Source organism: Bos javanicus, chromosome 3, assembly GCF_032452875.1.
Source record: "Bos javanicus breed banteng chromosome 3, ARS-OSU_banteng_1.0, whole genome shotgun sequence".
NCBI classification, from domain to species: domain Eukaryota; kingdom Metazoa; phylum Chordata; class Mammalia; order Artiodactyla; family Bovidae; genus Bos; species Bos javanicus.
In genome coordinates this window covers 96,962,404-96,990,339 of record NC_083870.1, presented here as the reverse complement: position 1 = coordinate 96,990,339, position 27,936 = coordinate 96,962,404, and the positions used below count along the sequence as shown (strand labels likewise).

At 38.0% G+C, this 27,936-nt stretch overlaps 1 protein-coding gene and 1 long non-coding RNA gene across 7 annotated transcripts in view; one reads left to right on the top strand and one right to left on the bottom strand.

Annotated features, from left to right (window-relative positions):
* LOC133244620 (BEN domain-containing protein 5) overlaps positions 1-27,936 on the bottom strand; it is a 1,484,041-nt gene that overhangs the window by 999,251 nt on the left and 456,854 nt on the right. The gene's annotated exons all lie outside the window — the stretch shown is intronic.
* LOC133244616 (uncharacterized) lies at positions 107-27,936 on the top strand. The gene is made up of 3 exons (XR_009735454.1): positions 107-326; positions 26,016-26,122; positions 27,431-27,936. It is a non-coding gene; the product is annotated as an uncharacterized LOC133244616 (long non-coding RNA).

Here is a 27,936-nt window from a genome sequence, read left to right as displayed (position 1 = left end):
GTGCTGTCTCTGTATTACCCTCAGGCTCTCAGTCTCATTCATGACAAAGGACATAGAACTGCCAACAGCTCCAGGGTTCTATCCTTTATGGCATATACTTCAAAGAGAAAGAGGGACTTCTCCCTCCCAGCTTTAGAACAGAAAGTACCTACCAACCCCTCCACCATGCGTCCCTTGCACACTCCGAACTTATCACTGTGGCCAAGGGGATGAGGACGTGTAATAGGCCAGGGTCAAATTTCAGTCTCTGTGAAGGGAAGGATGGGAAATCACAACTTAAGACCTCATCAGAATCACAAGGCATAAACAAAGAACTATCTTCAAAGGTAAGAAGATACCATGATGAGAAGGGAGGAAAGAACGCTAGCAAACTAAAACAGCAGATGTCCTCTACAAATGGTATTTAAGATGAAGGTTATTTAAACTGAAACAGGGATTGGAAATAGAACATATTTAAGACTGAGGTAGGAGAATTAAAATGCATGCTGTTTAAGATGGATTTTGGTTGGAACTTGTAAGATGGAAGGATGATAAGACACATGGGGAGTTAAAATTAAGTAAATTTAAGGTAATTTAAAAATATGGTTAACAGTCAAGAGATAGGAATAATATGTAAGATCAGTCTAGGGTATTTGAAGTGAGGATATATATGCTTGATCAATATTTATAATAAAAATTGTTAAAATGAAAAATAATATTTATAAAATAATTAAAAATTGGAATCTCTTGAGTTCCTTCAATAGGTATGTTATTGTATTAAAATTTACACATATACAATGTAAATTAATACTTACTTTAGACCTGACAATAGGTACTATATCCATTTTAAAAACGATACCTAAAGTTATATATCTAAATGGCTGAGGCAGAATTTAAACCTAGTCCTGCCTGACTTCAAAGCCCATTCTCTGAAATACTGTGTTACATGAGGGGATTTTTCATGGAAAATATTTATAACTTAGGAAGGGATTTTGATATAGCAGAGGAGTAGCAGTGATATTTGAGATAAAATTAGATCATATAAGATGGAGAGAATTATTTTATTAGTATGAGGTATTTAAAATGTGGAATACTTCAGGCTTCCTGGTGGCTCAGACGGTAAAGTGTTTGCCTGCAATGCGGGAGACCTGGGTTCAATCCCTGGGTCAGGAAGATCCCCTGGAGAAGGAAATGGCAACCCACTCCAGTACTCTTGCCTGAAAAATCCCATGGACAGCGGAGCCCAGTAGGCTACAGTCCACGGGGTCACAAAGAGTCGGACATGACTGAGTGACTTCACTTCACTTCACCAGTAGAAACTGGACCATGCCTCACCATCTCTGAGTAGGTGCAAGCATTCCCTCAAGAGCTGAGCATAGGGCAGGAAGTGCCCACACCTTCTGGAAAAGGTGTGATGTGACACTATAGAAAGTGTTTGGACACTATAGGTGCTTTCTGGTGGAGAGGAGACTGATACTGGTGTGGGATCCACCCAGCAATTTTTTTGGAAAGTAACCACAATCTTTAGAAGGAGTTACTGACATAGACCTACAGATATAGGCACAGCAGGTTATACGGTGGTATTCCTTGATAAATCAACCTACATTTAATACAATTTCTGGCTTTTTCTGAAAAAAGCCATTCATTCCTAGAGGGCCAGCCACTCTCTGTTATTTACACTTTTCAAATTCCTATAGACAGTGTCTGCCTCATTATTCACCACTCCAGTAACATCTGTTGTCAAACTATCCATTTTGGATTTTTTTGCACTCCTTTCTCAAGTGTCCAAATCTAAATTTTATTTCAGAGCCTAAGGAGCACCTCAGAATAATTTTGGAACACAGATTATAGGCAACACTATGGAATCTACTCCAAGCAGATTGGTCACCTCACCTGGCTGCCAGCTAGACCCACACATATGAAACCTTTAACTGGAGAAACCATCTTCCAGTAATACATTTGGTTTCAAACTTAAAATGTTTGAAATAAGAAAATGCTTCCTTTTTTCTTGGCTAGAAACCCCTTCTCAATATAAGACTCTCTGGAGGGAATAATTAAGGAAAAAGAGACTAAGTTGGAAAAATCTAAGATCTTTATTTAAATCCTGGTTCCACCCAGCCTCTGATCTCAAGCTAGAGATAGAATTTTGAAAAATCATCAGTTTAGGCCTTTAAAGACATGACATTTGATAAGAACACTCAGGGAACGAGATAAAGTGAGAAGAACAGAGGGTCCAGTACAGAACCCCGAGGAACACTAAAATTTAATGGTTGGCCAAAGTATTGACTCCAGTGTAGGAAGCAGAACAGAAGAGGTAATACCAGTCAAAGTTATAGACTGACTTTATACAAAGTTTTACATAGTGGTTGTAGTTCTGCACATAGCTGGAAAAAAATAATCATTATTCTTTCAGATTTTTCAGAAATGTTTCATGGGATCATTCAGTTATTCATTTAACATATAGTCCAGGGAGTCTACAAAAAAGCAATAAGAGGAAAAGTAAACATCTTCAAATTAATTGTTTAACTATCATTAAGGAACAGCTTAATTTGGAGGCCACAATAAAGTAGAAATATTTGGCTCAGTCCTTTTTAGGAAAAGGTTATTTATAAAACAAAAATGACTTGCAAGGAAAGAATAAATCTTTCAGTAAATCTACCCAATTCCAAGTTTACTCCATAGAAAAACAAAGCTCGGAGTCTCACTAAGATAGACTCAGTTGCAAAGCCATCTGTATTAGTCACCCACTGCTGTGTAACAAATTACCACAAACTTAGCAGCTTAAAACAATACTCATTTATGAGCTCACAGTTTTGTATATCCAAAGCATGGCATGGCATGGCTGGATTCTCTGTTCTCTCCAAGCTGGGTTGGAGACGTTGGGGAAAATCTGCTCTCAAGCTCATTCTTGTTATTGGCAAAATTCAGTTCCTTCCGGTTGTAGAACTGAGATACCTGTTTTCTTGCTGGTTGTCATTTGGGAGCTGCTCTCCTAAAAGTCATCGACATTTCTTGCCACATGGATCCCTCCATTTTCAAATCAATCTACTTCTGCTTCATTGAAAACACCAAAGCCTTTGACTCTGTGGATCACAACAAACTGTGGAAAATTCTTAAGAGACAGGAAAAACAGACCACCTTACCTGACTCCTGAGAAATCTGTATGCAGGTCAAGAAACAACAGTTAGAACAGGACATGGGACAACTAACTGATTCCAAATTGTGAAAGGAGTTCGCCAAGGCTGTATATTGTCAGTTTACTTATTTAACTTGTATGGAGAGTACATCATGTGAAATGCCAGACGGAATGAAGTGCAAGTTGGAATCAAGATTGCAGGGAGAAATATCAATAACCTCAGATATGCAGATAACACCACCCTTATGGCAGAAAGTGAAGAGGAACTAAAAAGCCTATTGATCAAAGTGAAAAAGGAGAGTGAAAAAACTGGCTTAAAATTCAACATTCAAAAAAACTAAGATCAAGGCATCTAGTCCCATCACTTCATGGCAAATAGATGGAGAAACAATGGAAAGAGTGAGAGACTTTATTTTCTTGGGCTCCAAAATCACTGCAGATGGAGACTGCAGCCATGAAATTAAAAGACTCTTGCTCCTTGGAAGAAAAGCTAGGACCAACCTAGATATCATATCAAAAAGCAGACACATTAAATAAAGACAAAGATCTGTCTAGTCAAAGCTATGGTTTTTCCAGTAGTCATGTATTGATATGAGAGTTGGACCGTAAAGAAGGCTGAGCACCAAAGAATTGATGCTTTTGAACTGTGGTGTTGGAGAAGACTCCTGAGAGTCCTTTGGACTGCAAGGAGATCAAAACAGTCAATCCTAAAGGAAATCAACCCTGAATTTTCATTGGAAGGACTGATGCTGAAGCTAAAGCTCCAATACATTGTCCACCTGATGAGAAGAATTAACTCATTGGGAAAGACCCTAATTCTGAAAAAGATTGAAGGCAGGAGGAGAAGGGGATGACAGAGGATCAGATGGTTGGATGGCATCACCAACTCGATGGACATGAGTTTGAGCAAGCTCCAGGTGTTGGTGATGGACAGGGAAGTCTGGCATGCTGCAGTCCATGGGGTCACTGAGTCAGACACGACTGAGCAACTCAACTGAACTGACTGATGTTAAATCCTTGTGGTACTTACAATTGCTGACATTTTCCACCTCTGACCTCTGGGTGCATGTGTGCTTACTTGCTGAGTTGTGTCTGACTTTTGAGACACCGTGGACTGTTGCCTGCTAGCTTCCTCTGTCCATGAAATTTTTCAGGCAAAAATACTAGAGCGGGTTGTCATTTCCTCCTTCAAAGGACCTTCCTGTCCCAGGGACTGAATCTGTGTCTCCTATGCCTCCTGAATTGCAGGCACATTTTTAAAAATTAATTTATTTTAATTGGAGGATAATTACTTTAGAATATTGTGGTGTTACCCACTGAGTCATCTGACCTCTATACCTAAGTTTAAAATGCTCATGTAATTTGGTCAGGCCCATTCAGATAATCTTCCTATTATAAGGTCAACTGACTTGGGACTTCAATGACATTTGCAAAATCCATTTTGCCATATAACCTAACATAATCATGGAGAGTGCTTTCTAATCAAATTCACAGATTCTCTCTACACTCAAGGAAAGGGAATTATCCAGGACATGTACATCATGAGGGTACAGAGAGTTATGAGGAGTATCTTAAACTGATAAAAATTAAGGCAGTCGCACTTTCAAAATTCAGCTCTAGTGCCTTTGGTCTACGTAGGTAGCTCAGTGGTAAAAAGTCTGCCTGCCAATACAGAAAAGGCAGGTTTGACCTTTGGGTCAGGAAGATACCCTGGAGAAGAAAATGGCAACCACTCCATTATTCTTGCCTGGGAAATTCCATGGACAGAGGAGCCTGATGGACTACAGTTCATAGGGTTGCAAAAGAGTTGGACATGACTTAGCAACTAAACAACAGTAACATCTACCTTTTATGTGCTTTTTTGTTCACCCTACTTCCCAACCTAGGTAGGAGTAATTACTTCTAACTTTTCTTAAAACACTTGTAACGTTTTAGTACATTAACTTATTTATACAGCAATCTTTCTTTATAGACTAGGAGCTTCTAGTAACTAGAGATTGGGTCTGATTCACTTCTATACCCTCATGGTCCAGCTTAGGGACTGGCATACAATTGGTGTTCAAAGACTATTGTTGAGTGAATGAAAAAGAAATGGTATCATCCATTGGTTAACCTGGACACTGTCTTTGAAACAACTTAGAGGTGTGGCTGAATAACTGAGTACAAAATATATCGAGACCCACGGACAGTCTTTTATTGTAATAAGAACATTTTTTTTTATCATGCTCTTCTTTTTCTTTTCTCCTTTTGCCCAATACTAACCTTTTATCTTAGGTCCTAGATTCCAATCCTTCCAGCCTCTCCTAGGACACCCTCCATCTGTTATACCCTCTCCCTCATACATTTTCAATCGTATGCCCTCCACTGGCTCTCTCATCTCTCCCTAAAAACATGTTTAATTTCTCTTTAGCCCAAATCTTTTGTTTGATTAGGCTTCCAACGTAAGGTAGACTCCATTTCTTCCATTCCTATGATATTGTTCTAGTCTACCTTTCATCTGGACTAAATGATGTTTCTGCCTCCAATCTTACCCTATTCCAATCCATCCTTCACACCAATGCCAGGGTAAACTGTAAAATACAAACAAAGACATATCATTCTTCTGCTTAAAACTCTTTGATATGTTTTCATCACTTACTGGGTCAAGGCCTACTACTTATTATGGCATTTGAAACTCTGCACAACTTGTATTTCTGAGATATTTCCTGCTATCTTCCCATCTGTTACCCATTACACCCCACTTTTACCTTGATTATATGAGCCTTTGGTAATCTTTGAGCACAGAGCATGTGCTTTTACCGTATTCTATATTTTCTCATGTTCTTTCTTCTTCCTCATATCTTCATGGTAGAATTAATTGTAATCTCTTCATGCATATGACTCTATCTTAGCACTGCTCATATAAAAGATGTTTTCCTCTGATTGTGGGCTCTCTGCTGTGTAGTAAGGATTAGTTTCAGAACTAACAAGATAAGGATCCCCTAAAGGAACTATCACTCATGAATTCATTCCCTATCCTAAGTGTTAGCTAAGTGCTGCTTCTGTGTCAGGTACTGTGCTGTGTACTGCCACTGATACAGTTAGGCACATAGCAGATGCTCATGCAGGGACACATATCAGAAAAAAACAGTTTAAGATGAATTAACTCTTCCATTTTTGTCTTGTACCCTCAAAATCAAGCATGGAGCCTGGCAAGCAGGAGTGCTTAATAAATGTTTATGAATCAAAGAGAAATGAATGATCCTACATAGATGGATGAGGCAGCTAAGGCCACCAAACAGGATTGTTTCTTAAGGGTTCTTATTCATACTGCTGCTGCTGCTTCTGCTGCTAAGTCGATTCAGTCGTGTCTGACTCTGTGCAACCCCATAGATGGCAGCCCACCAGGCTCCCCCGTCCCTGGGATTCTCTAGGCAAGAACACTGGTGTGGGTTGCCATTTCCTTCTCCAATGCATGAAAGTGAAAAGTGAAAGTGAAGTCGCTCAGTCGTGTCCGACTCCTAGCAATCCCATGGACTGCAGCCCACCAGGCCCCTCCATCCATGGGATTTTCCAGGCAAGAGTACTGGAGTGGGTTGCCATTGCCTTCTCCGTCTTATTCATACAGTGTCACCATTAATTGACACATTCTTTGAGATGTGATTTTTAAATAACTGTATACCCCCTCCTAAGTCATTAACAATGAGAAAAAAAAAAAAAACCTGCTAAATTTCAATGAGGAGTTGGAAAATATTATCCACTAATATATCCTTTATGATGATTCTTTCAAAAGCAGCAGAATTACTATAGGTAACTAACTATCAAGTTACGGTATGATATGGCAACTGCCAAGGACATCTTTCCATAAATTTTTCTAAATGGGAGCCTTAGCCCTCTTTACTCGACCCCACCTCATCACCTTCAATCAACTTTAGCTAATAGCAAGAAAAACAATAAAATAAATAAAATGGAATTTTCACATGCTTTAAGGGCAAGAAAGTTAATGATATGTTGCCACTAAAATTTCTCATTTTCTCTTATATCAGAATTCGGCCATAAATGAAACAATGAAAAAAGTTACAGCCTCCTCAAGTGTGCCCAATCAGATAAAGAACACTTAATTAATGAGGCTGCATGGATATTTTCAAATATTCTTCAAACCTGTGCATAGACTCCAAGAGGGGATAATGAATACTAAATTCAGTCACAGGTATTTTAAAGATAAAAGAATTGAGGCCTATAGGAGACAGACTTACTCAAGGTTAAATAATGAATGGAAGGCAGAGTTACACCAGAACCCAAGGTTCCTGCCTCCCACTTTGGTTCCTTTCAAGGTTTTCTAAATTAGAAATTATCAGCCCATAGACTTTCTAAAACTTATTGTGATCATAAAGATAATCTATTTTATTCAGTACCACCATTCAAAGCAGCCAACATAGAAGAATCATATAAGAACAAACTAAATCCTAATGTGGAAGTTTCTTCCAACCCTGGTAATGAGAAATTCAGGAGATGGTATTTTAAAGAAAAGACTACAGAAACCAGTGACAAAAGAAACTCACCCAGCCAGACAATGATACTGCATAATTTGAGAAAAAGGAGAGAATCATGAAAGTGCTTGGATGACAAATGGAAACAAACAAGAACTCCTGGAGATCCTGTTTCATTGCCCAGCTCTTATTAGAGTTCCCAAAGTTTGCTGTATATCTGAGGTGGAGGGAGACTGATTCCAAGTCAGTACTGGGAAGTACCTTTTCACCATAACAGCAGCCAAATGTGGAACAGGCTGCCTGCGAAGTCAGAATTTCCCTCTAATTGGAGACAACCAGACAGAGGCTGGGCATTGCAAAGGAGACTCTACCCATTTGGTGGAAAGGGCTTTGTGAATATACCCCATGATTTCCTGTATCTTTTCCAACCCTGAGATTCTATTACTCCATGGTGGAAGCTTAACATTGAGATGATTTGGGTTTGGATTTGGGGGTTTTCTTGTGTCCCTCAAATTATACCACAAAACTAATTGCCTATACTTCCTCTTCAAATGAATTCAAGTGATCAACTACTTAATAAGGCAATGTATAACATTTATACTTTGTCCTACCTACTTTCAAAGAGAATGGGTTGCCTTTCTGGATACGCAGTGTCCTCCATCAACGTTCAGAAGTTGTTTTGTGGAAGTTGCTCAGTAACCTAATGATCTTTTGATGAATTTGTGGCAGAGAAAGTGGTCTCCATGTCCTATTCCTCCGCCATCTTGAAGTGTTCCAGAAAAACATCTACTTTTGCTTTATTGACTATGCTAAAACCTTTGACTGTGTGGATCACAACAAACTGTGGAAAATTCTTCAAGAGATGGGAATACTAGAGCACCTTACCTGCATCCTGAGAAGTCTGTATGCAGGTTAACAAGGAACAGTTAGAACTGGACATGGAACAATAGACTGGTTCCAGATTGGGAAAGGAGTATGTCAAAGCTGTATATTGTCACCTTGCTTATGTAACTTATATACAGAGTACATCATGTGAAATTCCAGGCTGGGTGAAGCACAAGCTGGAATGAAGACTGCCAGGAGAAATAGCAATAACCTCAGATATGCAGATGATATCACCCTTATGGCAGAAAGCAAAGAAGAACTAAAGAGCCTCTTGAAAGCAAAAGAGGAAAGTGAAAAAGTTGGCTTAAAGCTCAACATTCAGAAAACTAAGATCATGGCATCTGGGCTCATCACTTCATGGCAAATAGATGGGGAAACAATGGAAACAATGAGAGGCTTTTTTGGGGGGGAGGGGGCTCCAAAATCACTGCAGATGGTGACTGAAGTCATTAAATTAAAAGACACTTGATCCTTTGAAGAAAAACTAGGATCAACCTAGACAGCATATTAAAAAGCAGAGACATTACTTTACCAACAAAGGTCCGTCTAGTCAAAGCTATGGTTTTTCCAGTAGTCTTGTATAGACGTGAGAGATGGACTATGAAGAAAGCTGAGTGCTGAAGAATTGATGCTTTTGAACTGTGGTGTTGGAAAAGATGCTTGAGAGTTCCTTGGACTGCAAGGAGTTCCAACCAGTCAATCGTAAAGGAAATCAGTCTTGAATATTCATTGGAAGGACTGATGCTGAAGCTCCAATCCTTTGGCCACCTGATGTGAAGAACCAACTCACTGGAAAAGACCCTGATGTTGGGAAAGACTTAGGCAGGAGAAGAAGGGGACGATAGAGGATGAGATGGTTGGCTGTCATCACCAACACGATGGACATGAGTTTGAATAGGCTCTGGCAGTTGGTGATGGACACGGAAGCCTAGCGTGCTGCAGTCCATGGGGTCACAAAGAGTCAGACACGACTGAGTGACTGAACTGAACTGAACTGTTACAATACATGCTGGATGTTGGGGTGGGAGATGAGAGTTCTAGGAGTCAGTATATCATGGACCCAGTCATTAACGATGGTCTGGGTCTTCTAAGGTGCTCAACTATACAATGGACTCTCTGTAGTTGTTCTATGTACCTGATATTATCAAAGTCAAAGTAACTTGCTGAATAGTATGACACATCTGAATATGTATGAATTTACCATCTTGCTATAGGAAATGTGCATAATCTTCTTGGCTAATATCAGTTGAATGCCTTCTCTGTGGCAGGTACTGAAATAAGGTATTTCCTGGCAGAATCAGCCCATCAGAGTTGGTAACTTTATTTCTTCAGTTTTAATAAGATGTTAAGTATATTTTCCTAGATCACCCAGCTAAAAAGTGGTTACAAATACAGGCAGCCTTTTGTCAAAGCTTTGTGTTGAACCACTATCCTTTCTCTCTTTCTAATGCATATGCATATATGTATGCATACATACATCTATCTGATGTCTTGACATACAGAGATAAGAGCACACAATTTAGAGACGGGTGGATCGGTGTCTCATTTAGCTTCTGCCAGGCTTGATTGACTTCAAGAAAATCATGTAATGTCTCTAACCCTGGATTACTTCATCTATAAAACTGAGGCAAAACATCTAACAGGTTAAAATGAGATGCCACTTTAAAAAAGTGCTTTGTAAAAGACATATCACCAGAAATATTATTTTGTCTGATCATAGTTATTACAGTCTTAATTCTAGCACTCCCTCTAGATTCCCTTTAACTTCATTCTTTTCATATAACTCAAATTGAGCGACTTCTTACCATCTCCTTTGCTTCTCTAGTTGCTCTTTTCTCTCTCACAGAAAGCAGAAATGGTCTCCAAATTGGCCTTCCTATGCCTCTCTTGCCCCATTTGCTTTGCATTATAAATCAGGTCATGTCTAGCTTCCTACTGCTCTAAGAGAAAAATTTATATTCCATACTGTCACCTAGATATCCTCTATTATCATCTGGCCTGGTTCTTACACTCTTATCTGCCAGGTTCTTACATCTCAGGCCTTACCACTCTCCCCTGCTCACTGTATTCAACCACATTGACTTTTTTTAACAGGTCAAATTCATATCTCACAGGCCTAAAAGATGATGTTATTAAGGTGCTGCACTCAATATGCCAGCAAATTTGGAAAACTCAGCACTGGCAACAGGACTGGAAAAGGTTAGTTTTCATTCCAATCCCAAAGAAAGTCAATGCCAAAGAATGCTCAAACTACTGCACAATTGCACTCATCTCACACACTAGTAAAGTAATGCTCAAAATTCTCCAAGCCAGGCTTCAACAGTACATGAACTAAGAACTTCCAGATATACAAGCTGGATTTAGAAAAGCCAGAGAAACCAGAAATCAAATTGCCAACATCCGCTGGATCATAGGAAAAGCAAGACAATCCCAGAAAAACATCTACTTCTGCTTCTTTGACTACACTAAAGCCTCTGACTGTGTGGATCACAACAAACTGTGGAAAATTCTTAAAAGAGATGGGAATCCCAGGCCACCTTATTGGTCTCTTGAGAAATCTGTATGCAGGTAAAGAACAACACTTAGAATTGTACATGGAACAATGGTCTGGTTCCAAATTGGGAAAGGAGTACGTCAAGGCTGTATACTGTCACCCTGCTTATTTAACTTCTATGCAGTATACATCATGCGAAATGCCACACAGGATGAAGCACAAGCTGGAATCAAGATTGCAGGGAGAAATATCAATAACCTCAGAAATGCAGATGACACCACCCTTATGACAGAAAGTGAAGAGGAACTAAAGAGTCCCTTGATAAAAGTGAAAGAGGAGAGTGAAAAAGCTGACTTAAAATTCAACATTCAAAAAACTAAGATCATGGCATCTGGTCCCATCACTTTATGGCAAATAGATGGGGTAACAATAGAAAGACTGACAGACTTTATTTTCTTGGGCTCCAAAAGTCACTGCAGATGGTGACTACAGCCATGAAATTAAAAAACCCTTGCTCTTTGGAAGAAAAGTTAATGACCAACCTAGACAGCATATTAAAAAGCAGAGACATTACTTTCCCAGCAAAGGTTCCTAGTCAAAGCTATGGTTTTTCAAATAGTCATGTATGAATGTGAGAGTTGGACCATAAAGAAAGCTGAGCACTGAAGAACTGATGCTTTTGAACTGTGGTGTTGGAGAAGATTCTTTTTTTTTTTTAACATTTATTTTAATTGGAGGCTAATTACTTTACAATATTGTAGTGGTTTTTGCCATACATTGACATGAGTCAGCCATGGGTGTACATGGGTCCCCCACCCTGAACACCCCTCCATCTTCCCTCCCCATCCCATCCCTCAGGGTCCTCCCAGTTCACCGGCCCTGAGCACCCTGACTCATGCATCAAACCTGGACTGGAGATCTATTTCACGTATGGTAATATACATGGGGAGAAGACTCTTGAGAGTCCCTTGGACTGTAAGGAGATCCAACCAGTCCATCCTAAAGGAAATTAGTCCTGAATATTCATTGGAAAGACTGATGCTAAAACTGAAACTCCAATCCTTTGGCAACCTGATGCGAAGAACTGACTCATTGGAAAAGACCCTGATGCTGGGAAAGACTGAAGACAGAGGAGAAGGGGACAACATACGATGACATGCTTGGATGGCATCACTGACTCAATGAACATGAGTCTGAGCAAACTCCAGGCAATGGTGAAGGACAGGGAGGCCTAGTGTGCTGCAGTCCATGGAATCGCAAAGAGCTGGACATGACTGAGTGACTGAACAACCACAAATACTCTCTGTACATAGTCTGTGCTCACATCTTCCCACCAGTCATTCTTCTCCATTAGTCAAGATGCTGCCCTTATTCTACCTCCTCATGGAAGCCTTCAGATTCCATCTGAGTCAAAACAGTTCCCCTTCCCCACACTCAACCAGAATTCTCTATTCCTTACTTTGTTTCTTTTCTTTATAGCTTTCTTTCTTTTCTTTATGTTTCTTTTCTTTTATATCCCAAGATAATGAGGACAGGGACTTTGACTTGTTTATAAATATATCACCAATTGACAACCTGAGCCTACTGGTTGACATTCAGATGATTAAAAAAAAAAAAAAAAATCTTGGACTACAGCTGATTTACAGTGTTGTATTGGTTTCAGGCTGGAGGAGAGCATTGCAACCCACTCCAGTATTCTTGCCTGAAGAATCCCAAGGACAGAGGAGCCTGGCAGGCTACAGTCCATAGGGTTGCACAGAGTTGGACATGACTCAAGTGATATGGCACGCACACATGCCTTGGTCAGGTGTACAGCAAAGTGACTGACATATACACACTGCTGCTGCTGCTGCTACTGCTGCTGCTAAGTCGCTTCAGTCGTGTCTGACTCTGTGCGACCCCATAGACGGCAGCCCACCAGGCTCCCCCATCCCTGGGATTCTCCAGGCAAGAACACTGGAGTGGGTTGCCATTTCCTTCTCCAATGCATGAAAGTGAAAAGTGAAAGTGAAGTTGCTCAGTCGTGTCCGACCCTCAGCAACCCCATGGACTGCAGCCTTCCAGGGTCTTCCATCCATGGGATTTTCCAGGCAAGAGTACTGGAGTGGGGTACTATTGCCTTCTCCAATACACACTACTACGTACAAAATAGATAACTAATGTAAACCTGCTGTATAGCACAAGGAACTCTACTCTGTACTTTGTAATGGCCTATGTGGGAATAGAATCTTTATTTTTTATTTTTTTATTTATTATTATTATTATTTTTTTACTTTACAATATTGTATTGGTTTTGCCATACATCAACATGCATTCACCACGGGTGTACACATGTTGCATATATGTATATAAACCATTCTTCCAACACACATCAATCAATTAAAGATACAAAGACTGAAGTCCTGCTTTTCTTTTAAATAAACAGTTCATCCTTTTTATTCACCCTCATCTTTCAAGTCTTTAGTTAGGAACTCGATTCACTGAGCACCAGGAAGAGATGAATGCCTGTGAAACTCAGCCTAAGGATTCCTCCCTTTGGCTTGCAGAGGAACTCCCTCAACATCAGACCTAAAAATAGAATTTCAGCAGAGCCCTCACCAAGTCTTCTCTTCTGTCTTCAAACCTGCATCTGATTAGGATTTTAGACAACTAGTCACTGCATGCTTGAGCAACTGCAAGGTCTCTCTCATTTAGAGAGGTTCAAGAGGCTCTTTCAAAGCTATTGCTTAATGAGGCACATTTTACTCTCTGTATGAAGCTCCTCCAGGGTCTTGAGTTGAATTTTAAGGCATTTTAGTCAGTTATTTCATTCTAAATGATTCCTATAATTTATTTTTAACCTTTTTTTTTCCTGTCAACTTCCTGCTGTAAGGCCTTGGAGAAGTCACTTCTCTGTATTGGGCCACAATGGCTGTGAACGTTTGTTATATATATAATAAAATCCAATGTTAACATGGGATAATTTTACCTTCCAATTTTCCCCAAGTAACCTTAGATTAATTTGGTAAAAATTTCATTTGTTGCTTTATTAAAAATAAGTAACTTAGAGCTTTTATTGTTGCAGTTTTTAAAATTAGGGGGTTATCTACAGCAATCTTCAGATGCTATCACAGTTCTAGGAAGCCCTTACACAGCTCCTAGCATGGCTACTAATTTCAGTGGATGATCTGTGTAGATTATAATCTCCAAAAGTAGGATTCATGGCTTAAACATCTCTGTTCCCCAGCACTTGTCAGTCATAGTATACTACCTATTTGTGCCAACAAAAAGTATGGTATACCAAAAAATAATGGATTTGGAGTCTTAAGCTTTAGGACTTACACCAAGACAAGTTACCTAACCTCTCTGAGATTCAGTTAGCATGATTAATAATAATAAATTCTTGTAGGGGTATTATAAGGATTAAATTAGATGACTGGTATGAAACTGTAAACCCTAAAGTACCACATAAAATGTTAACTATGATATTAATGATACCACAGAGTGATACAGTGAAGGGGCTGGGTATTAACATTTTCAAGTTTACAGTGGTAAAGAGGAAATGATTCTTAAGTGGAGGGTCAAAAAATCTGGATCCTAGACTTAGCTCTGCAGTCTATTAACCTGTGTGATTTAATACCAGTCACTTTCCCTTTCTGAGTCTCAAATTCCTTGTTTATATAATTAGGCAGTTAGATGAATGCCAATGCTATTTCAAGCTCTAACATTAAGAAACAGCTCCTTGAAGGCTAGGACTGTCTTTTCCATCTTTGTGTCTTCACTGCCCAGTAGTAGCATTTAATAAATGTTAATAACTGCTTATTTTAACTAAACAGAATTGTGGAGCAGAGGAAACAGGGAAGAGGGACAATTTCAACAAATTTAAGGACATAAAATCAATAAGATTTTGTGACAGATTGGTAAGAGAATAACTGCACTTCAATTGAAATGGAGGTCAGTTGACTAGATTCCAACAAAGGGAACCATCAGTGACCAAGTAACACACCCTCAGCACATCCTTAGAAGGATCAGTTTAAAGAATCTGGGTTATTTAATACAGAAAAGAGAATTCTCAGAGGGTAATGGATCAGCTCTGACAAGCTCTTCATTCAACAAATAGCTTAAAGCTTGGATTCAAGGTATTAGAGACCACTTTGTGTCACTCTTGGATATCCCATTTTGTGTGATACAACAAGGTTGTATATTCAAGAGTTATCATCTTTGACTATATTAGCTCTGAGAGGAGCACAGAATGTGACTGACAGCTGAGAAGGGCCCCCTAATGTGACAATCGTAATTTCTGAACTTAAAGGTATGGTAGTCTGCTGGAGGATTTGGGGGCTGTTTTTTGTTTCATGTGTATCTGAGACATATTCTATAGATATCAAGACTCCCAAGATAATGAGGAGGTTTATGGCAACGAGGTTACTTGAAATGGGAAAAATGACTAGAGTATAGAGAGATCAAGTATTTCAACCCCGCCATTTCACTGATAAGAAAATGGGAGACACTTTCCAAGATCATACATTGAGTTAATGTCAGAGCTGCTACTACAAGAAAGGAAACATTTTGTTTGAGTATATACTATATGTCAGGTTCTGTTAGGCAGCTTTACATGTATCTCAAAATGCCATATACACAGAAGATATATTCAGCAACTTTATTTTATAGATAGATAAACAAGTGTAGAGAGTTCAAGCAACTTGTCCAAGGTTATACTAACATTAAATTTCAGAGTCAGTACTGAACCCACTTTGGCCCATGGGTTCAAATCCTTAGCCCATGTTTGACACTATGCTATTAAATGGAGAACATATATATCCTGGCTTACCAAGGACAGTCTCAGTTTATGCATAGAGTTATCCTAGCATAATTATCAGTAGTACTCCTTCATTAAAAATTTCAGGTTTGAAATATAAATTATATGACCAACCTAATTTTTTACCATGAATTTGAAATGTTAACTTTCAAACAAAAATTAGAGATCCAGTAGCTGGGTGTTCATGGAGCTAACTTTATTACTATTGTATCATCACAGAAAATTTCTTTACTTCTAAGATTAAAATAAAAAAAGATGTTTGTCCTGCTCACTTGCTTTCTGAGGCTTTCTCTCATCTAAAAGTCAAAAGTTATCAGTAAATAAAGATATTAGTTAGAAAAGGATATGGTGACTGATTAGGAAAAGGATTCTGTCTAACCTAATTCTCAGATGATAAACAAACCACAAGCGTGGAGAATGCCACATCAATTTAAGGAAAACTCTGGGAAGTTATATTAAACATTGAATCAAATCCTTATCCCAACTGAAGTTAGAGTATATATAGCTAACATCCAAATAGCTCTCTACAGTTACTAAATATTTAACTGATTTATGCATTAGTTCATTTTTAATTAATTCATCCAACAAATACTTAGTCCTGTTCTGCGCTGAATGTAAACTAAATACCATAACTCCTCAGAGCAGAGACTGCCTTGGTCTTACTGCTTGCTGAACTCTCAACATCTGGCACAGTGCCTGACATATAACAGGCGCTCAATAAACATATGTTGGATGAATATTACTGAACATAAAGATTAATAAGAGACAGCCTAAAATCCCACTGTATATTAGAGGAGAAAGGCAAATTAAATCAGAGAACAAATGTAAGTATCAAACAGAGGGAAACCAGGCAACTGAAAAAATGAGAAAGTGGCCGGGTCAGAGAAAACTTCCTGGAGGAGCTGTTTCCTAGGGTAAATTTTAAATAGAGGTTGGCAACACAGGCTTTCATTTGCTTACAAAGACAACCGAAGAAGTAGAGATTGTTACTATTTTGCAGAGAAAGAAACTGAGTCTCAGGGAGCTAAGTGACTTATCCAAGGTTACACTATGTTCACATTAATATACTCCTTCTTTATATTCTTTCTTTAGCACTCAGAAAGTTACAGGGTGAGAATAGAGAGACCTTTGGCAGGGTTTAAAAATAACAGAGGAAGACTTTTTGATATTTTTTAGATTGAAGAAGAGATTCTGAGTACACTTTCTTTGACTCTGGAGAACAAGAAGGAATTAAGTTGGGGCTAGAACATAGAAAGTATTAAGAGAAAGAAGCGAAGGCAACTTTAACAATGTATTAGTGCATTCTGTCATTCCCAGATCTTTCATTTATTGAAAGCTTACTATGTATCAGGCAGTGAAGAAACAGAGAAGGAATACATTTCTGATTTCAAAGAACTCAATGTCTAGTAAGATAACACAAGTATACACCAGCGGAGGGAGAAAGAAAGGAGGCTTGGAGTTGATACCTAATCCAGAAATAGAAAAATATCATTTTCCTATGTGTGATTCTCAGAAGCTTGAACACAGAAAGTTTCAGTTCAGTTCAGTTCAGTCGCTCAGTCGCTCAGTCATGTACGACTCTTTGCGACCCCATGAATCGCAGCACGCCAGGCCTCCCTGTCCATCACCAACTCCCGGAGTTCACTGAGACTCACGTCCATCGAGTCAGTGATGGACAGTTTAGTATGTCAATAAATGGAAATATTGAAGATAGCCAGTGGGTTCCACAGAGAGACACACCATGCCCAACTGATGCCTTTATCACATCCCACAAACGTCACTTTTCACTCTTATTCTACCTAGCTACCACTTCAAGATCAGACACTGGAAATTTCTAGTAAGGCTTACTATATGACAGAACAAAAGACTGAAAGAATGAATAACAAGTAATAGATTAAGATATGCACCCCTCCCAAAGAACACTTAAACATCAGACTTCAGTGCCTTAAGTGGAGTGTAAGGTTCTGTGTTGGGAAGCTTAGCTGTGGAACCATTTTCAGAAAATTTAATACCTTTCCCATCCTTTTACACATGGAAAAATAATCCTCAGCCCTGATTCCATGCCCAATCCCACTGCCACAGACACACCCGAACACACACACACGTGAGTGCATGCAGGCTGACACTGGTTGCCAGAAATCATGGATTATTCCAACAGGTTCTGTAATTAAGTGAGTGACTTTGGGTAGATCACTTGCTGTCTTTAAGCCTATCTTCTCATCTATAAAACATTCATAATAAGAGTACCTGTCTTGCAAGGCTGCTGTGAGGCTCACCTGAGATAAGGGATGTTAAAATGCTGCAGAACATGTCCTTCTCCCATGTCCTCTGTATCAGCAAAAGTGACCATCATTTCTATATTCCCAGTGTTTTGTTCACAGAGATTGCTCAATGACGTTTTGTCGAATGAATGCATGCCAGTATTATTATAGGCTGTCAGGAGAAGGATGAAAGGAATCCAGTAGCTTGATCTAGATAATATTACTATTCTTAGGAAGTACTTTACTAAAAACTAATGAGAAAGGAGCCTACCTGTAAAAGATGTGGTCTAGTAATAAATCACACATTTGCCTAAGCTATGAATCATTCTGTATAATTAGAACAAATAATTTTCCTATAAATCAAGGCCTTGACAGCTGTGAAGGTCTGATGTTTATCCCCCTCAAATCATCTAATTATAGTGAGAAGATAACAAATGATTCTTCTCTGAAGGAGAAAAAGTCAAAGGGGGAGATTTTGAGGGATAAACACCACTCAGTCAAATGGTTAAGATGAAGGCACAAGACACTAGAACTGATTTCCAATGATTCATCTCTTTATTTCAGAACCTTGTTGCAGGGTTTGGCAAGACATTTGGTAGAGTAATATGGTGTGCCTTAGAATGAAATTTTCACATCAGTCCCAGATTCACATTTGAATTATTATAATTTCTAGGTAAATTGTGGCTTCCCAGAAAATTCTAGCTATTTTTTTCCTGTGTGACAAAATTCTAAAAATTCCTCAAAAATTTAGCCTCCATTAATTACAATTCAGGACTCATCTTTCCAGTCTATGCTGTTAAGAATCATTTTTAAGAACTTGGATTCCCCCAAATGAGCCACTACCACCCACAAGAAGTATATTTAAAAAAAAAAAAAAAAGAAGATTTCTAGCCTACATGTAGAGAAGTCTGGGCTCTGGGATGGACAGGATCTAAGGCTGGAGGGGTTTCAGTTTATACCAGTCCAGTCTTGCATCTTACAATGGGTAAAGTGAAGCTTGGACTTGTTCCCTGAGTCCAAAGACATAAATGCAGAAGTAAAACCTTTCCAGTGCTAGTTACAAAGCCCTTGCTTTTTCAAATATCCTACACTGCCCTCCATTACACCATCTGAATATTAGTTTTCTTTTCCATCAAATGAGATGAGGTGTTGGAAGGCTTCTAGATCCATAACTCTATATTTTTGAATAGTTTAACAGCAAATAAATCTTTTACTTTGTTATTGCCTTAATACTAGTAATTCACTGATTCACAGTGCTAGATTTGCATTGTTAAACCTGTAAAAGCTAAGTGTCCTATCTCAATTATTTTATCTCACTAAAAAGGGGATAATAATACCTCTGTTACTGAATTTCCATGATTAAGTGGTATAATGGAAAATGAAAGTGCTTTGTAGGTAGTAAAGTAACCACCAGGATGATACAGGAAGAGGAAGAAGAATCTTTCCTGTCCTCCAATCTCATCCTTTCCCTTTAATCTGTTAAAGTGCCTGAAGGAGCATCTTTTTCACAGGAGTCAAGATCTGACTGAACTCACAAGTTAAGCAACAGAACAGGGAATAAAATCCATGGGATCAGAACACAACATCATCACTTTTGTCTCCTGTCTGGTTTTGTTAACCAGCATCAGATTTTAAAAAGATTGACAGAGGTGGTGAGTGGGACTCTCTAAAAAGGCCCTTCCATCTGGTGTAGCACCGAAACCATCAGTTCTGTAATTAAAATGCAATTGCCATCCCCTGCCGCAATCCCAAGATGGCCATTCCATCTGAATGAGATATAGGGGGGAAAGTACCATTTTTTGCACTTTTCTGGCTCCATTAAGTTTATTCTCTTTCTATTAATTAATCTAACTACACTAGGGGCTCCTTCTTACTTTGCAAGTGAGGATGACACAAACCACGCATGGGATGTATGAAACAACATGAATTTTTCAAACTTGGTGCCCATCCTCATTACAGAAAGGCTTAATTACTTCTGACTAAATCTGAAATTAAAATATATCATTGGAGCAGATTCACCTGCGTGTGTAGGTGTTGGTGTGCCCGCCTGTGTAACGGGAAGAGATGAATCACCCAAAGACAGCATGCAGGGAAGGAAACTGTGCAAGGTGGCAAGATGATTCTCAGGGAGGGCTTCAAGAGGAAAGTCAGAAAAGGTAGGAGCATATACAAGGGACAGTCTGTTAAGTTCTACATTAGAAGTAAAATGACATCATGTCTAAAGCCCATCATGACAGTGAAGGCATTTGCTGGAGTGAAAGTAAACTGAGGTAGGAGGTGACAGAGAATGAGGCTGAACTGTGAACACAGCCAAAAGTATAAGAAAACCTAAGATGAAGGCAAGCCAAGGTTGTAGTTGGAAAGATAGCATAAGCCATAGAGAAAAGGCAAAACTAGAAATAGAAAAGTGGGAAAAGGGTTGAAAACCAAGAAGACAGATTCAGAAATAGATCTATAAACAGTGTGTGTGGGTTTCTGCTTTAAATGTTGTCTAGAATGTGTTGTAGGGTAAGGCTGCTGCTGCTGCTGCTGCTAAGTCGCTTCAGTCGTGTCCAACTCTGTGCGACCCCATAGACAGCAGCCCACCAGGCTCCCCCGTCCCTGGGATTCTCCAGGCAAGAACATTGGAGTGGGTTGCCATTTCCTTCTCCAAGGCATGAAAGGGAAAAGTGAAAGTGAAGTCGCTCAGTCGTGTCCGACTCTTAGCGACCCCATGGGCTACAGCCTACCAGGCTCCTCCATCCATGGGATTTTCCAGGCAAGAATACTGGAGTGGGGTGCCATTGCCTTCTCCGATAGGGTAAAGCATGGGAGATTAAATGACATTTCTCAGACTGGAGTGCTTTAAGAAAGAAAGTATTGAATTATAAAAAACAGGGATCTAATACTGGTTCTGCTATATACAATTCATCTGATCTTGGATAAGTCACTTCCTCTTCAGGCTTGTTCCCTTATCTGCAAAGTAGAAGCAATAACACCTCTCTCAGGTACTGAGCTACTAAGTACAGCTACGCATCTATGAGAGTACCATTCACATCAACTATAAGATGAGCACTACCACCTGAAATTGTGCAGTGCAAGATTATGAAATCTGAATATGGCCTGAAAGGGGACACTTTTTTATGGTAAAAATATGTATAACTGCATTATATTTTTAGCTTGTATAACATTAAGCCATATACTGTCTTTTTTCTGTTTTCTCATATTTTAAGTTAAGGTATTGGACTAGATGATTTTTTAAAGGTCTTTTTCAATTCTAATACTGAATAGTGTTATGACTTCTTTGAATTTCATTCATTCACCCATTCAACCAAAATTCAGCTGGGCCCTAAGCCAAGTGCTGAAAATTAGAAAATAATTGAGATATGTTCCTTTTTCCTAGGAGCTCACAGTTGAGTGGACTTTTTACTGTATAAGGTCCTTCTAGGTAAGGCTATTGGTACTTTTCAATCGTATTTTCTAAGGCCATAATTTCAAGCACAATGATTGAATTATAGCACTGAAAAATATTAAGCTAATAAGAATAAGGAATTGGACATTTTAAATAACATGTAAAATTAGGCAGTCTTTTCTTGAGACAAATAGACTTATTCTGAAAGTCGTTAGATTGTTTTAATAGGGAGTACTGGACTGGGATTCAGAAAGATTGAGCTCTAGTTGCAGTTTTACAGCTAGTCACTACGAAACCTTAGTCAAGTCACTTAATCTCTCATAGTATGAGGTCCCTACTGATCAAATAAGAGACTGCACCAACCCAGATGTCCTTTGAGCTTACAAGGGATCTATATTTTAACTAATCCTTATCAAAGTAATAATTTCAGAGCACACACACACATACATATGTTGGCAATATACACTTAGACAGAAAATGCCCAAACGCTTTCTGACATCTCTTAAATCTATAAGTACTACGAATAACTGATGATTCTTGCTAAACCAAATACAGGTTGTAAAAATTAAATTCACAGAAAGATTAAGTTACCATTGAACCAGCTCTTGCAAACTCCTTTGTCATAATTTCCATTTAAACTGCCTCTGAGAAGCTGAACTCATTGATTTGTGTTCTCACTTCCATTCACTTCCTTCTTATCAAATATTTCACATTTGTTTTCTCTTTCCATTTCACCTTCAATAAAGCAGACTGGCTGAAACATATGATTCACATAAGGGGAAGAAAAGGAGACGGATTGAATATAGAATCCCAAATCTGACACAACCTAGCTATATGTCCTTGAGCAAAGGATTTAACATCTCCTGGTCAGTCAGTCTAGTCTATCTATAAAATGGGAATAATAAAAGTTACTTCACAGAGTTATTTTATAAGTTAAAAGTAATATACATAGACTGTGTAGAACAATATCTCATTCATAGCAGGTATTCTATGTTATTTTTCTTCCAATACACTTCATCCATAACATTCTCTATAGATAAAAACTTTTTTTTTTGAAAAGCATTTATTTAACCTGAAAATTATGTTCTAAATATATCAGTATTATAATAATTCCTTTATCAAACATGATGTATGGATATTCATGAGATAACATACCAGATTATACTCACTACATGCACTAAACAAAGAGACTAACTTGAAAATTTCTGGCAATTCAACCTTGCCAAATACTCATGATAAAAAACTAAGATATCCAGTATTTGAAAAAGAAAACAAGAGGAACTAATTTGCTATCCAATCCTCTGACTCCTTACAAAATAAGTACCCAAAAACAATATACTTGAATTTTATTAGTTTAATCCGTATTAGAAGTATCATGACCAAACGTAGGCTTATGCCTTCAGTTTCTACAGACAGTTAGTATAAGAAATGCTTACCTATCAGAAACATTCTAATATATTTGCAAAATACTAGTTTAAAGGTATCCAACCATGAATTTAAACAGTTCTCTTTTACAAGGAATACACAATAATAATCCCTCCTCGAATGTGGGGCTAGGGAAAACTTCTTTCTCATTTAACATATCTGTTTTTCCCTGTTAAATACATAAGGGAAATGTTATTATATTACTTCTGTTTTGGTAGCTAGGAATCTCAGAGCTATGTCTAATTTTTAAATGTAATAAGCTATCTTGTGTTTAAATAATTTTTTGTCCCTGTGAGCATCTCCACAACCCCATTTGCACTATTTGGCACATTTTTCAGAATATTTTTTTTTCTTTGTCACTCAGCTTTTTTTCTTTCTTTTTTTTCCCATGCAGAATCTTGTGAATGATCCCTTTACTTTCAATCTTGCTCTTCTTCAAACATTCAAAAGCCTTAAAAAAAAAAAAAAACCTGAACCTTTGCTTCTAGGAAGATGATTTTCATATGTTTCTCTAATTCTCCTGCTAAATATAATTCATAATACTTGACATTATACATAGAAAAATTTAAGAACATTCTTAAGTGGGGAAAGCAGAAGATTGACAGGACTCAGAGGATGACAAGGGGGTGGATGCCATGGATTTTCTTATCGCCTCATATATGCCAGAATACGTGCTAGAGAAGCCAAAACCCTCGAAAGGACAATAAATGCAAATGAAGAAATCCAACAGAAATCTCTTCTCTCTAGACAGAGGACTAGGAAAAAGGCAGCCTAACCACTCAAAAAACTTTTAGAAAGTAAATGCTGTACTATAGCCAAACACTACAGAAAAAATTGTGGACAGATTTCCATCTTCTCCAAGTTTAGCAAGGTACTCTAACTCCACTTCAAGAGGAGTATCACAGAAGGCTCAGTAAGGACTTGATGTTTTCAATACTTCTTAGCAGTAATGAGCCTCTTACCCACTTATCAACAGTGGTTCCAGTTGAGACAGCGGAAGATAGGAGCATGGGCTCTTACTAACTCTGCCACACTGAGTAGTCCATCCTCCTCTAAACTGGTATGGTGTCAGTACTTTTGTGGAGACAGAGACTGGCAGAGTGGATTAGGAAACATGACCTAACCATACAATATCTATGAGAAATTCTAAATATAACAATATGGGAAGGCTGAAGAAAAAAAAAAAAATATATATATATATATATAATGCAAATAGTAATTTAAAGGAATCAGGAGTAGCTCTATCAATTTCAGATAAAGTACATTTCAGGGCAAAGAAAATTATCAGAGATGGAGAACATTATCATACAATGTTAAGGGGTCAATCTACCAAGGAGGCAGAGTAATATAAATATAAATGTTCATGTACCAACTAAAAAATCTTCAATAAGTAAAGCAAAAGCTGAAAGAAGAAATAGGATAGAACAAAAAGTAGAATTGGAAGGAGAAATAGAAGTATCCACAATTACAGTTGGATATTTCAAAAATACAACGATAGAAAATCAACACAGAATTTAGTAATGTCAGCAATCAACAGAACCCCAAATGGCCCTTTATAGAACACTCTATCAGATAACAGTAGAATAAATACCATTATATAGTGTGTACAAAGATATACAAACATAGACCGTCTACTGGCCTATAAAACAAACTTGATCAAATTGAAAAGAATTGGAATCATACTGTGTTCTTCTTTGACCAAAATGGAACTAAACTAGAAGTCATAAATAGAAAGATAACAGGAAAATCTCCAAATAAATTAAAAACTAAATAAGAAATTTATAAATAATCTATAGGACCAAAAGAAAACCTCAAGAGAAACTTTTAAAAAATACATTTCACTGAATGAAATGAAAGCAGACCTTATCAAAATTTGTGAGACATAGCTAAAGCAATGTTGAAAGGAAATTTTATAACACTAAATACACACATTAGAAAAGGGGAAAAGTTTCAGATCAATAACTTAAGCTCTGACCTCATGAGCTAGAAAATAAGCAAAATTTTAAATCAAAACAAGAAAAAGTAAGTAAATAAGAATAAATAAATGACACTAAAACAGAAAAAATGATAGAGAAAATTAATGAGACAAAGAGCTGGTTCTTCAAAAAGATCAATAATATTGACCAACCTTTCCCAAGATTGACAAAGAAATAAATATATCAAATGGAAAATAGAAAATATTATGAACAACTCTACAGACATAAATTTGAAAAGTTAGCTGAAATGGATCAATTGTTTGACAAACACAAATTACTACAACTTACATGGTATGAAACAGATACCTTGAATAGCCCTATTAAAGTGAAGTTGCTCAGTCATGTCTGACTCTTTGCCACCCCATGGACTGTAGCCTACCAGACTCCTCTGTCCATGGGATTCTCCAGGCAAGAATACTGGAGTGGGTTTCTATTTATTTCTCCACCTATAACTATTAAGGAATTTAATTTATAATTTTAAAATTCCTTTAAAAAACATCCTGGCCTATATGATTTTATTGGAGAACTCTACCAAATGCTTAAATAAAATTTAATATTAATACCAATTTTAAACAATCTCTTAAAAAAAAACTGAAAATGAGGGAACACTTTTTAATTCACTCTATAAAGGTAATATTCTAACCTGATATCAAAATAAAGCAAAGACAATACAAAAATACAAAGTACAAACCAATAACCCTAATCAATATGGATGCAAAACTCCTTAAAATACTAGCAAAGAATTCAGCAATATGTAAAAACAATTTGGTTATATGATAGAACGAATGGAATTTATTCAAGGATGACTCGATATTCAAAAGCTGATCAATGTAATTCACCATATTAATAAGTTAAAGAAAAAAAGTTACATGATTATATCTATTGCTGAAGAAAAATTATCTGACGAAATTCAACACCCATTCATAACAAAAACTCTCAGAAAAATATGAATAAAGTAGAATGAATTTAACTCAATCACAAATATCTACAGAAAATCTACAGGTATTATACTTACTGATGAAAAACCGTCAGGTACTAAAGATAGCAATAGGAATACAGAGTGGATAAGGAAATGCCCCTGCCCTGAAGGCATACGGGCATTAAAAAATGGGTAACAACTGTATAGTGTAAGATGTGCTATGGCAGTGCATAGGGAGGAATTCCGTGATGGTTTAATTGAGTGTCATCTAATCCTACCCAGGTTTTGAAAGACACCGAGTTCTCCAAGGAAGGTGAAGGAAGAAGAAATTTTAGAAGGAAGGAAAAACATCTTTAATGTTCTTAAGGCAAGACAAGTATTACTAAAAGGTAAGATGCTTATTAAGACATGATGGAAGCTGAGAAGCCTTGACATAGACCAAGTTGTTCAAACCTCAATTTTGTAGGATATGGGGAAATGATGTTTATTTTGTTTTAAGAATCCCCATGAACAGAGGAGCCTGGTGGGCTACAGTCCATGGAGCCGCAAAGAGTTGGACACAACTGAACGACTAAGCACAGCACAGGAAGGATCTGAGCAGAGTTGAGCTTTGCAGTGTTTAAGAATGTCCTCAAGGGTATGACTCTGTCAACATTAAGGAGTCAAGAAGTATAAGGAGGTCTATTTCAATAGTCCACATAATGATGATGGTCAGAATTAAAGCAACAGGAATAGGTTACAAGTTCTGTTTCCAAAACAGCCAACTCTCTGGACTTCTGAATCCACAAAGGAAAGGAAACTGAAGTGGCTCAGTCATGTCCGACTCTTTGCAACCCCATGGACTGTAGCCTACCATGCTTCTCTGTGGTAGGGATTTTTCCAGGCAAGAGTACTGGAGTGGGTTGCCATTTCCTTCTCCAGGGGATCTTCCCAACCCAGGGATCAATCCCGGGTCTCCCACATTGTAGGCAGACACTTTACCATCTGAGCCACCAGGAAAGACAGGGAGGTCAAAGACAGCATCAATTTCACGCATCGCAGAGGGAAGATAAAGGAAGTTGCAACAGTACCCTGTGTTCTTAAAAACAGGCCTGTAGCCAGGAAAATGGGAAAGTTAGGTAGAATATTTTAAGCTCAAGATTCAGTGTGAGACAGAAAGACAAATGAAAGATTGCATAATAAAGACCAAGAGCCAAGTCTGATTGTCTATGTGGGTATGCTCAGTCACTTCAGTCATGTCAGACTCTCTGCGACCCTATGGACTGTAGCGTGCCAGACCCCTCTGCCCATGGAGTTGTCCAGACAAGAATACTGAAGAGGGTTGTCATTTCCTTCCCCAGGGGATCTTCCCAACCCAGGGATCGAACCCAAGTCTCCCGCATTGCAGGCGAACTCTACCACTAAACCACCAGGGAATCCCTTTTTTGTCTATATAATCTTAGAAAGTCACTGAGTCTCTGAAAGCTTCAGTTTCCTCACCTAAAGGATGCGATAATAAGCTTCAGATTACACAGTTTTTTTTGTGAGGGTTAATTAAGATGATATGTGTAAATGTGGTTTGTAAACTGGAAAGAATGTGAGAAATCATAATGAAAAACAAATACCCTTTTGCAAATCCTCTGCTTTAGACCATCTGCAAAATTGCTCTTGGAACAAATAAATTTCAACCTTGCTAGTCACAACTTCTTTGTTTTCAGGACTAACATGGATACACATACACAAAAAGAGAAGATATGAGGGGAAGAAAGAAGAAAGAACTAACATTTGTGGAGCACCTACCATGCACCAGGAATTGAGCCATATGCTTAAACACACATTATGACTTAATGTATCTTGCCATGAAAACAGAGTCAGGGAAGATAAATAGCTTGACAGTTTCCCATAGATGAAATTCAAAGAGAGTTGGAAGTAAGAAAGTTAAGATGGTCTCACTTATTTTTTATAAAAAGTTTAAAGGTTACTTTCAATTTATAATTATTATAAAATATTGGCTACATTCCCTGTGTTGTACAATACATCCTTGAGCCTATCTTACACTCAAGAGTTTCTGCCTCCCACTACCGCTCCCCTATACTGTGCCTCTCCACAATGGCAAACACTCATTTGTTCTCTCTGAGTCTGCTTCTTTTATGTTATATTCACTAGTTGGGTGTGTTTCTTAGATTCCACATATAAGTGATATTATACAGCATTTATCTTTCTC